Raw genomic sequence first — 7,956 nt, 5'->3', positions numbered from 1 at the left:
GTTTTTTGGACACTAGGGGAATATTCTAAGTAACAAAGTCTTAATTTAGAGTTTTTTGGACACTAGGGGAACATATTCTAAGTAACAAAGACTTAATTTAGAGTTTTTTGGACACTAGGGGAACATATTCTAAGTAACAAAGACTTAATTTAGAGTTTTTTGGACACTAGGGGAACATATTCTAAGTAACAAAGACTTAATTTAGAGTTTTTTGGACACTAGGGGAACATATTCTAAGTAACAAAGACTTAATTTAGAGGTTTTTGGACACTAGGGGAACATATTCTAAGTAACAAAGACTTAATTTAAGAGTTTTTTGGACACTAGGGGAACATATTCTAAGTAACAAAGACTTAATTTAGAGTTTTTTGGACACTAGGGGAACATATTCTAAGTAACAAAGACTTAATTTAGAGTTTTTTGGACACTAGGGGAACATATTTTAAGTAACAAGGACTTAATTTAGAGTTTTTTGGACACTAGGGGAACATATTCTAAGTAACAAATACTTAATTTATAGTTTTTTGGACACTAGGGGAACATATTTTAAGTAACAAAGACTTAATTTAGAGTTTTTTGGACACTAGGGGAACATATTCTAAGTAACCAAGACTTAATTTAGAGTTTTTTGGACACTAGGGGAACATATTCTAAGTAACAAAGACTTAATTTAGAGTTTTTTGGACACTAGGGGAACACATTCTATGTAACAAAGACTTAATTTAGAGTTTTTTGGACACTAGGGGAATATTCTAAGTAACAAAGTCTTAATTTAGAGTTTTTTGGACACTAGGGGAACATATTCTAAGTAACAAAGACTTAATTTAGAGTTTTTTGGACACTAGGGGAACATATTCTAAGTAACAAAGACTTAATTTAGAGTTTTTTGGACACTAGGGGAACATATTCTAAGTAACAAAGACTTAATTTAGAGTTTTTTGGACACTAGGGGAACATATTCTAAGTAACAAAGACTTAATTTAGAGTTTTTTGTACACTAGGGGAACATATTCTAAGTAACAAAGACTTAATTTAGAGTTTTTTGGATACTAGGGGAACATATTCTAAGTAACAAAGACTTAATTTAGAGTTTTTTGGACACTAGGGGAACATATTCTAGGTAACAAAGACTTAATTTAGAGTTTTTTGGACACTAGGGGAACATATTCTAAGTAACAAATACTTAATTTAGAGGTTTTTTTTACACTAGGGGAACATATTCTAAGTAACAAAGATTTAATTTAGAGTTTTTTGGACACTAGGGGAACATATTCTAAGTAACAAAGACTTAATTTAGAGGTTTTTGGACACTAGGGGAACATATTCTAAGTAACAAAGACTTAATTTAAGAGTTTTTTGGACACTAGGGGAACATATTCTAAGTAACAAAGACTTAATTTAGAGTTTTTTGGACACTAGGGGAACATATTCTAAGTAACAAAGACTTAATTTAGAGTTTTTTGGACACTAGGGGAACATATTCTAAGTAACAAAGACTTAATTTAGAGTTTTTTGGACACTAGGGGAACATATTCTAAGTAACAAAGACTTAATTTAGAGTTTTTTGGACACTAGGGGAACATATTTTAAGTAACAAGGACTTAATTTAGAGTTTTTTGTACACTAGGGGAACATATTCTAAGTAACAAATACTTAATTTATAGTTTTTTGGACACTAGGGGAACATATTCTAAGTAACAAAGACTTAATTTAGAGGTTTTTTTAGACACTAGGGGAACATATTCTAAGTAACAAAGACTTAATTTAGAGTTTTTTGGACACTAGGGGTACATATTCTAAGTAACAAAGACTCAATTTAGAGTTTTTTGGACACTAGGGGAACATATTCTAAGTAACAAAGACTTAATTTAGAGTTTTTTGGACACTAGGGGAACATATTCTAAGTAACAAAGACTTAATTTAGAGGTTTTTGGACACTAGGGGAACATATTCTAAGTAACAAAGACTTAATTTAAGAGTTTTTTGGACACTAGGGGAACATATTCTAAGTAACAAAGACTTAATTTAGAGTTTTTTGGACACTAGGGGAACATATTCTAAGTAACAAAGACTTAATTTAGAGTTTTTTGGACACTAGGGGAACATATTTTAAGTAACAAGGACTTAATTTAGAGTTTTTTGGACACTAGGGGAACATATTCTAAGTAACAAATACTTAATTTATAGTTTTTTGGACACTAGGGGAACATATTTTAAGTAACAAAGACTTAATTTAGAGTTTTTTGGACACTAGGGGAACATATTCTAAGTAACCAAGACTTAATTTAGAGTTTTTTGGACACTAGGGGAACATATTCTAAGTAACAAAGACTTAATTTAGAGTTTTTTGGACACTAGGGGAACACATTCTATGTAACAAAGACTTAATTTAGAGTTTTTTGGACACTAGGGGAATATTCTAAGTAACAAAGTCTTAATTTAGAGTTTTTTGGACACTAGGGGAACATATTCTAAGTAACAAAGACTTAATTTAGAGTTTTTTGGACACTAGGGGAACATATTCTAAGTAACAAAGACTTAATTTAGAGTTTTTTGGACACTAGGGGAACATATTCTAAGTAACAAAGACTTAATTTAGAGTTTTTTGGACACTAGGGGAACATATTCTAAGTAACAAAGACTTAATTTAGAGTTTTTTGTACACTAGGGGAACATATTCTAAGTAACAAAGACTTAATTTAGAGTTTTTTGGATACTAGGGGAACATATTCTAAGTAACAAAGACTTAATTTAGAGTTTTTTGGACACTAGGGGAACATATTCTAGGTAACAAAGACTTAATTTAGAGTTTTTTGGACACTAGGGGAACATATTCTAAGTAACAAAGACTTAATTTAGAGGTTTTTGGACACTAGGGGAACATATTCTAAGTAACAAAGACTTAATTTAAGAGTTTTTTGGACACTAGGGGAACATATTCTAAGTAACAAAGACTTAATTTAGAGTTTTTTGGACACTAGGGGAACATATTCTAAGTAACAAAGACTTAATTTAGAGTTTTTTGGACACTAGGGGAACATATTCTAAGTAACAAAGACTTAATTTAGAGTTTTTTGGACACTAGGGGAACATATTCTAAGTAACAAAGACTTAATTTAGAGTTTTTTGTACACTAGGGGAACATATTCTAAGTAACAAAGACTTAATTTAGAGTTTTTTGGATACTAGGGGAACATATTCTAAGTAACAAAGACTTAATTTAGAGTTTTTTGGACACTAGGGGAACATATTCTAGGTAACAAAGACTTAATTTAGAGTTTTTTGGACACTAGGGGAACATATTCTAAGTAACAAAGACTTAATTTAGAGGTTTTTGGACACTAGGGGAACATATTCTAAGTAACAAAGACTTAATTTAAGAGTTTTTTGGACACTAGGGGAACATATTCTAAGTAACAAAGACTTAATTTAGAGTTTTTTGGACACTAGGGGAACATATTCTAAGTAACAAAGACTTAATTTAGAGTTTTTTGGACACTAGGGGAACATATTCTAAGTAACAAAGACTTAATTTAGAGTTTTTTGGACACTAGGGGAACATATTCTAAGTAACAAAGACTTAATTTAGAGTTTTTTGGACACTAGGGGAACATATTTTAAGTAACAAGGACTTAATTTAGAGTTTTTTGTACACTAGGGGAACATATTCTAAGTAACAAATACTTAATTTATAGTTTTTTGGACACTAGGGGAACATATTCTAAGTAACAAAGACTTAATTTAGAGGTTTTTTTAGACACTAGGGGAACATATTCTAAGTAACAAAGACTTAATTTAGAGTTTTTTGGACACTAGGGGTACATATTCTAAGTAACAAAGACTCAATTTAGAGTTTTTTGGACACTAGGGGAACATATTCTAAGTAACAAAGACTTAATTTAGAGTTTTTTGGACACTAGGGGTACATATTCTAAGTAACAAAGACTCAATTTAGAGTTTTTTGGACACTAGGGGAACATATTCTAGGTAACAAAGACTTAATTTAGAGTTTTTTGGACACCAGGGGAACATATTCTAAGTAACAAATACTTAATTTAGAGGTTTTTTTACACTAGGGGAACATATTCTAAGTAACAAAGATTTAATTTAGAGTTTTTTGGACACTAGGGGAACATATTCTAAGTAACAAAGACTTAATTTAGAGGTTTTTGGACACTAGGGGAACATATTCTAAGTAACAAAGACTTAATTTAAGAGTTTTTTGGACACTAGGGGAACATATTCTAAGTAACAAAGACTTAATTTAGAGTTTTTTGGACACTAGGGGAACATATTCTAAGTAACAAAGACTTAATTTAGAGTTTTTTGGACACTAGGGGAACATATTCTAAGTAACAAAGACTTAATTTAGAGTTTTTTGGACACTAGGGGAACATATTCTAAGTAACAAAGACTTAATTTAGAGTTTTTTGGACACTAGGGGAACATATTTTAAGTAACAAGGACTTAATTTAGAGTTTTTTGTACACTAGGGGAACATATTCTAAGTAACAAATACTTAATTTATAGTTTTTTGGACACTAGGGGAACATATTCTAAGTAACAAAGACTTAATTTAGAGTTTTTTGGACACTAGGGGTACATATTCTAAGTAACAAAGACTCAATTTAGAGTTTTTTGGACACTAGGGGAATATGATGAGTCGGGTGTGTTTTGACCTCTGCCGAACCCCTGAGCCCGACTCACCGAACCCCTAGGGTTCGATCGAATCCAGGTTAAGAACCACTGCTTTAGCCCTTTCTTCTCCGACCTGCCAAAGCGATTCTTCATTACTCTTCTTCATGATCTTCCTGCACACCCACATCTCGCAGCTTTCCAGTCGTCTGATCTCTTCTTTGCGAAGACTACAGTCTTGATTGATCTCTTTTTCAAAGACAGACTAAAGGCCTTTGTCAGCAGTTCTTTTCTCTTAGAAAACGCATCTTTGACTTGATCTCTTTGTCATAGTATCTCTATTGTGCAAATACACTGCCAAGGTAGCTAAACTGTGTCACTTGGTTCAGCTATACACTACGAATGCGGATTGCGAGTTCTTCACCCGGCTGCTTTTAATTAATTAATCAACTTTTTTTCTTACCGTTTATCTTCATGACACATTCTTCTGCCGTCTCATACATCCTGGTCATCTTGAGTTGTAAGCCGTTAACAGAACCAGCTACTGTGGCCTGGTCATCCGTCTATCTCACGGTCTTGATGAGATGTCCTCCCACACCAATGCCTTCCATCCACCTGACTTAAGCCATCTCTGAGCATAGCTTCAGCATAGATATTAAAAAGCAAGCGTGATAAACAACACCCTTTTCTGGTTCCATGCCCGATCACAGCAGGATCTGTCATACTATCCTTCAGCCTGCTGTTGTGGTTTTTAGGAAATAATCACACAAAAATGTCAGAGTTGGTCATCAGTCAGCTACATTACATAGAGTACACCCACAAAGACAAAGTAATAAGAAATATGTTATAGTTGGGCATAAATAATATAATGACAACTACAAAACCCAAAACCAGTGAAGTTGGCACGTTGTGTGATTCGTAAATAAAAACAGAATACAATGATTTGCAAATCCTTTTCAACTTATATTCAATTGAATAGACTGCAAAGACAAGATATTTAATGTTCGAACTGAGAAACTTTTTTTTTTTTTTAAATAATCATTAACTTAGATTTTAATGGCAGCAACACAGTGCATCACAGATGCTGGCTTTTGAACTTTGCGCCTAGAACCTAGAACAATCCGGATGGTTCTTTTCCTCTTTGTTACGGAGGACACGGCGTCCACAGTTTCCAAAAACAATTAGAAATATAAACTCGTCAGACCACAGAACACTTTTAAACTTTGCATCAGTCTATCTTAAATGAGCTCGGACTCAGCGAAGCCGGCGGCATTTCTGGGTGTTGTTGATAAATGGCTTTTGCTTTGCATAGTAGAGTTTTAACTTGCACTTACAGATCAATCAATCAATCAATCTTTATTTATATAGCCCTAAATCACAAGTGTCTCAAAGGGCTGCACAAGCCACAACGACATCCTCGGTACAAAGCCCACATACGGGCAAGGAAAACTCACCCCAGTGGGACGTCGATGTGAATGACTATGAGAAACCTTGGAGAGGACCGCATATGTGGGTAACCCCCCCCCTCTAGGGGAGATCGAAAGCAATGGATGTCGAGTGGGTCTGACATAATATTGTGAGAGTCCAGTCCATAGTGGATCCAACATAATAGTAAGAGTCCAGTCCATAGTGGGGCCAGCAGGACACCATCCCGAGCGGAGACGGGTCAGCAGCGTAGAGATGTTCCCAGCCGATGCACAGGCGAGCGGTCCACCCCGGGTCCCGACTCTGGACAGCCAGCACTTCATCCATGGCCACCGGACCTGTGCCCCCCCCCCCCCCTCAAGGAAAAGGGGAGCAGAGGAGAAAAGAAAAGAAACGGCAGATCAACTGGTCTAACAGGGGGGCTATTTAAAGGCTAGAGTATACAAATGAGTTTTAAGATGGGACTTAAATGCTTCTACTGAGGTAGCATCTCTAATTGTTACCGGGAGGGCATTCCATAGTACTGGAGCCCGAATAGAAAACGCTCTATAGCCCGCAGACTTTTTTTGGGCTCTGGGAATCACTAATAAGCCGGAGTTCTTTGAACGCAGATATCTTGCCGGGACATATGGTACAATGCAATCGACAAGATAGGACGGAGCTAGACCGTGTAGTATTTTATACGTAAGTAGTAAAACCTTAAAGTCACATCTTAAGTGCACAGGAAGCCAGTGCAGGTGAGCCAGTATAGGCGTAATATGATCAAACTTTCTTGTTCTTGTCAAAAGTCTAGCAGCCGCATTTTGTACCAACTGTAATTTTTTAATGCTAGACATAGGGAGACCCGAAAATAATACGTTACAGTAGTCGAGACGAGACGTAACGAACGCATGAATAATGATCTCAGCGTCGCTAGTGGATAAAATAGAACGAATTTTAGCGATATTACGGAGATGAAAGAAGGCCGTTTTAGTAACACTCTTAATGTGTGATTCAAACGAGAGAGTTGGGTCGAAGATAATACCCAGATTCTTTACTGATTCGCCTTGTGTAATTGTTTGGTTGTCAAATGTTAAGGTGGTATTATTAAATAAATGTCGGTGTTTAGCAGGACCGATAATCAGCATTTCCGTTTTCTTGGCGTTGAGTTGCAAGAAGTTAGCGGACATCCATTGTTTAATTTCATTAAGACACGCCTCCAGCTGACTACAATCCGGCGTGTTGGTCAGCTTTAGGGGCATGTAGAGTTGGGTGTCATCAGCATAGCAATGAAAGCTAACACCGTATTTGCGTATGATGTCGCCTAGCGGCAGCATGTAAGTACTAAAGAGTGCAGGGCCAAGAACCGAACCCTGAGGAACTCCGCACGTTACCTTAACATAGTCCGAGGTCACATTATTATGGGAGACGCATTGCATCCTGTCAGTAAGATAAGAGTTAAACCACGACAAAGCTAAGTCTGACATACCAATACGTGTTTTGATACGCTCTAATAAAATATTATGATCGACGGTATCGAAAGCAGCGCTAAGATCAAGAAGCAGCAACATAGATGACGCATCAGAATCCATCGTTAGCAGTAGATCATTAGTCATTTTTGCGAGGGCTGTCTCCGTAGAGTGATTTGCCCTGAAACCGGATTGAAAAGGTTCACAGAGATTGTTAGACACTAAGTGTTCATTTAGCTGCTGTGCGACAATTTTTTCGAGGATTTTCGAAATAAAGGGAAGGTGGGACACCGGTCGGTAGTTTACCATGAGGTCAGGATCGAGGTTAGGTCTTTTGAGCAGAGGATGAATAACCGCTTTCTTGAATGCTAGGGGAACAGTGCCAGAGGAAAGTGATAAGTTTATAATATTTAGCACTGATGGACCTAATAATACAAAAAGCTCCTTG

This window comes from Nerophis lumbriciformis, linkage group LG32, assembly GCF_033978685.3.
Source record: "Nerophis lumbriciformis linkage group LG32, RoL_Nlum_v2.1, whole genome shotgun sequence".
NCBI lineage: Eukaryota > Metazoa > Chordata > Actinopteri > Syngnathiformes > Syngnathidae > Nerophis > Nerophis lumbriciformis.
This window is presented reverse-complemented; position numbering follows the sequence as displayed.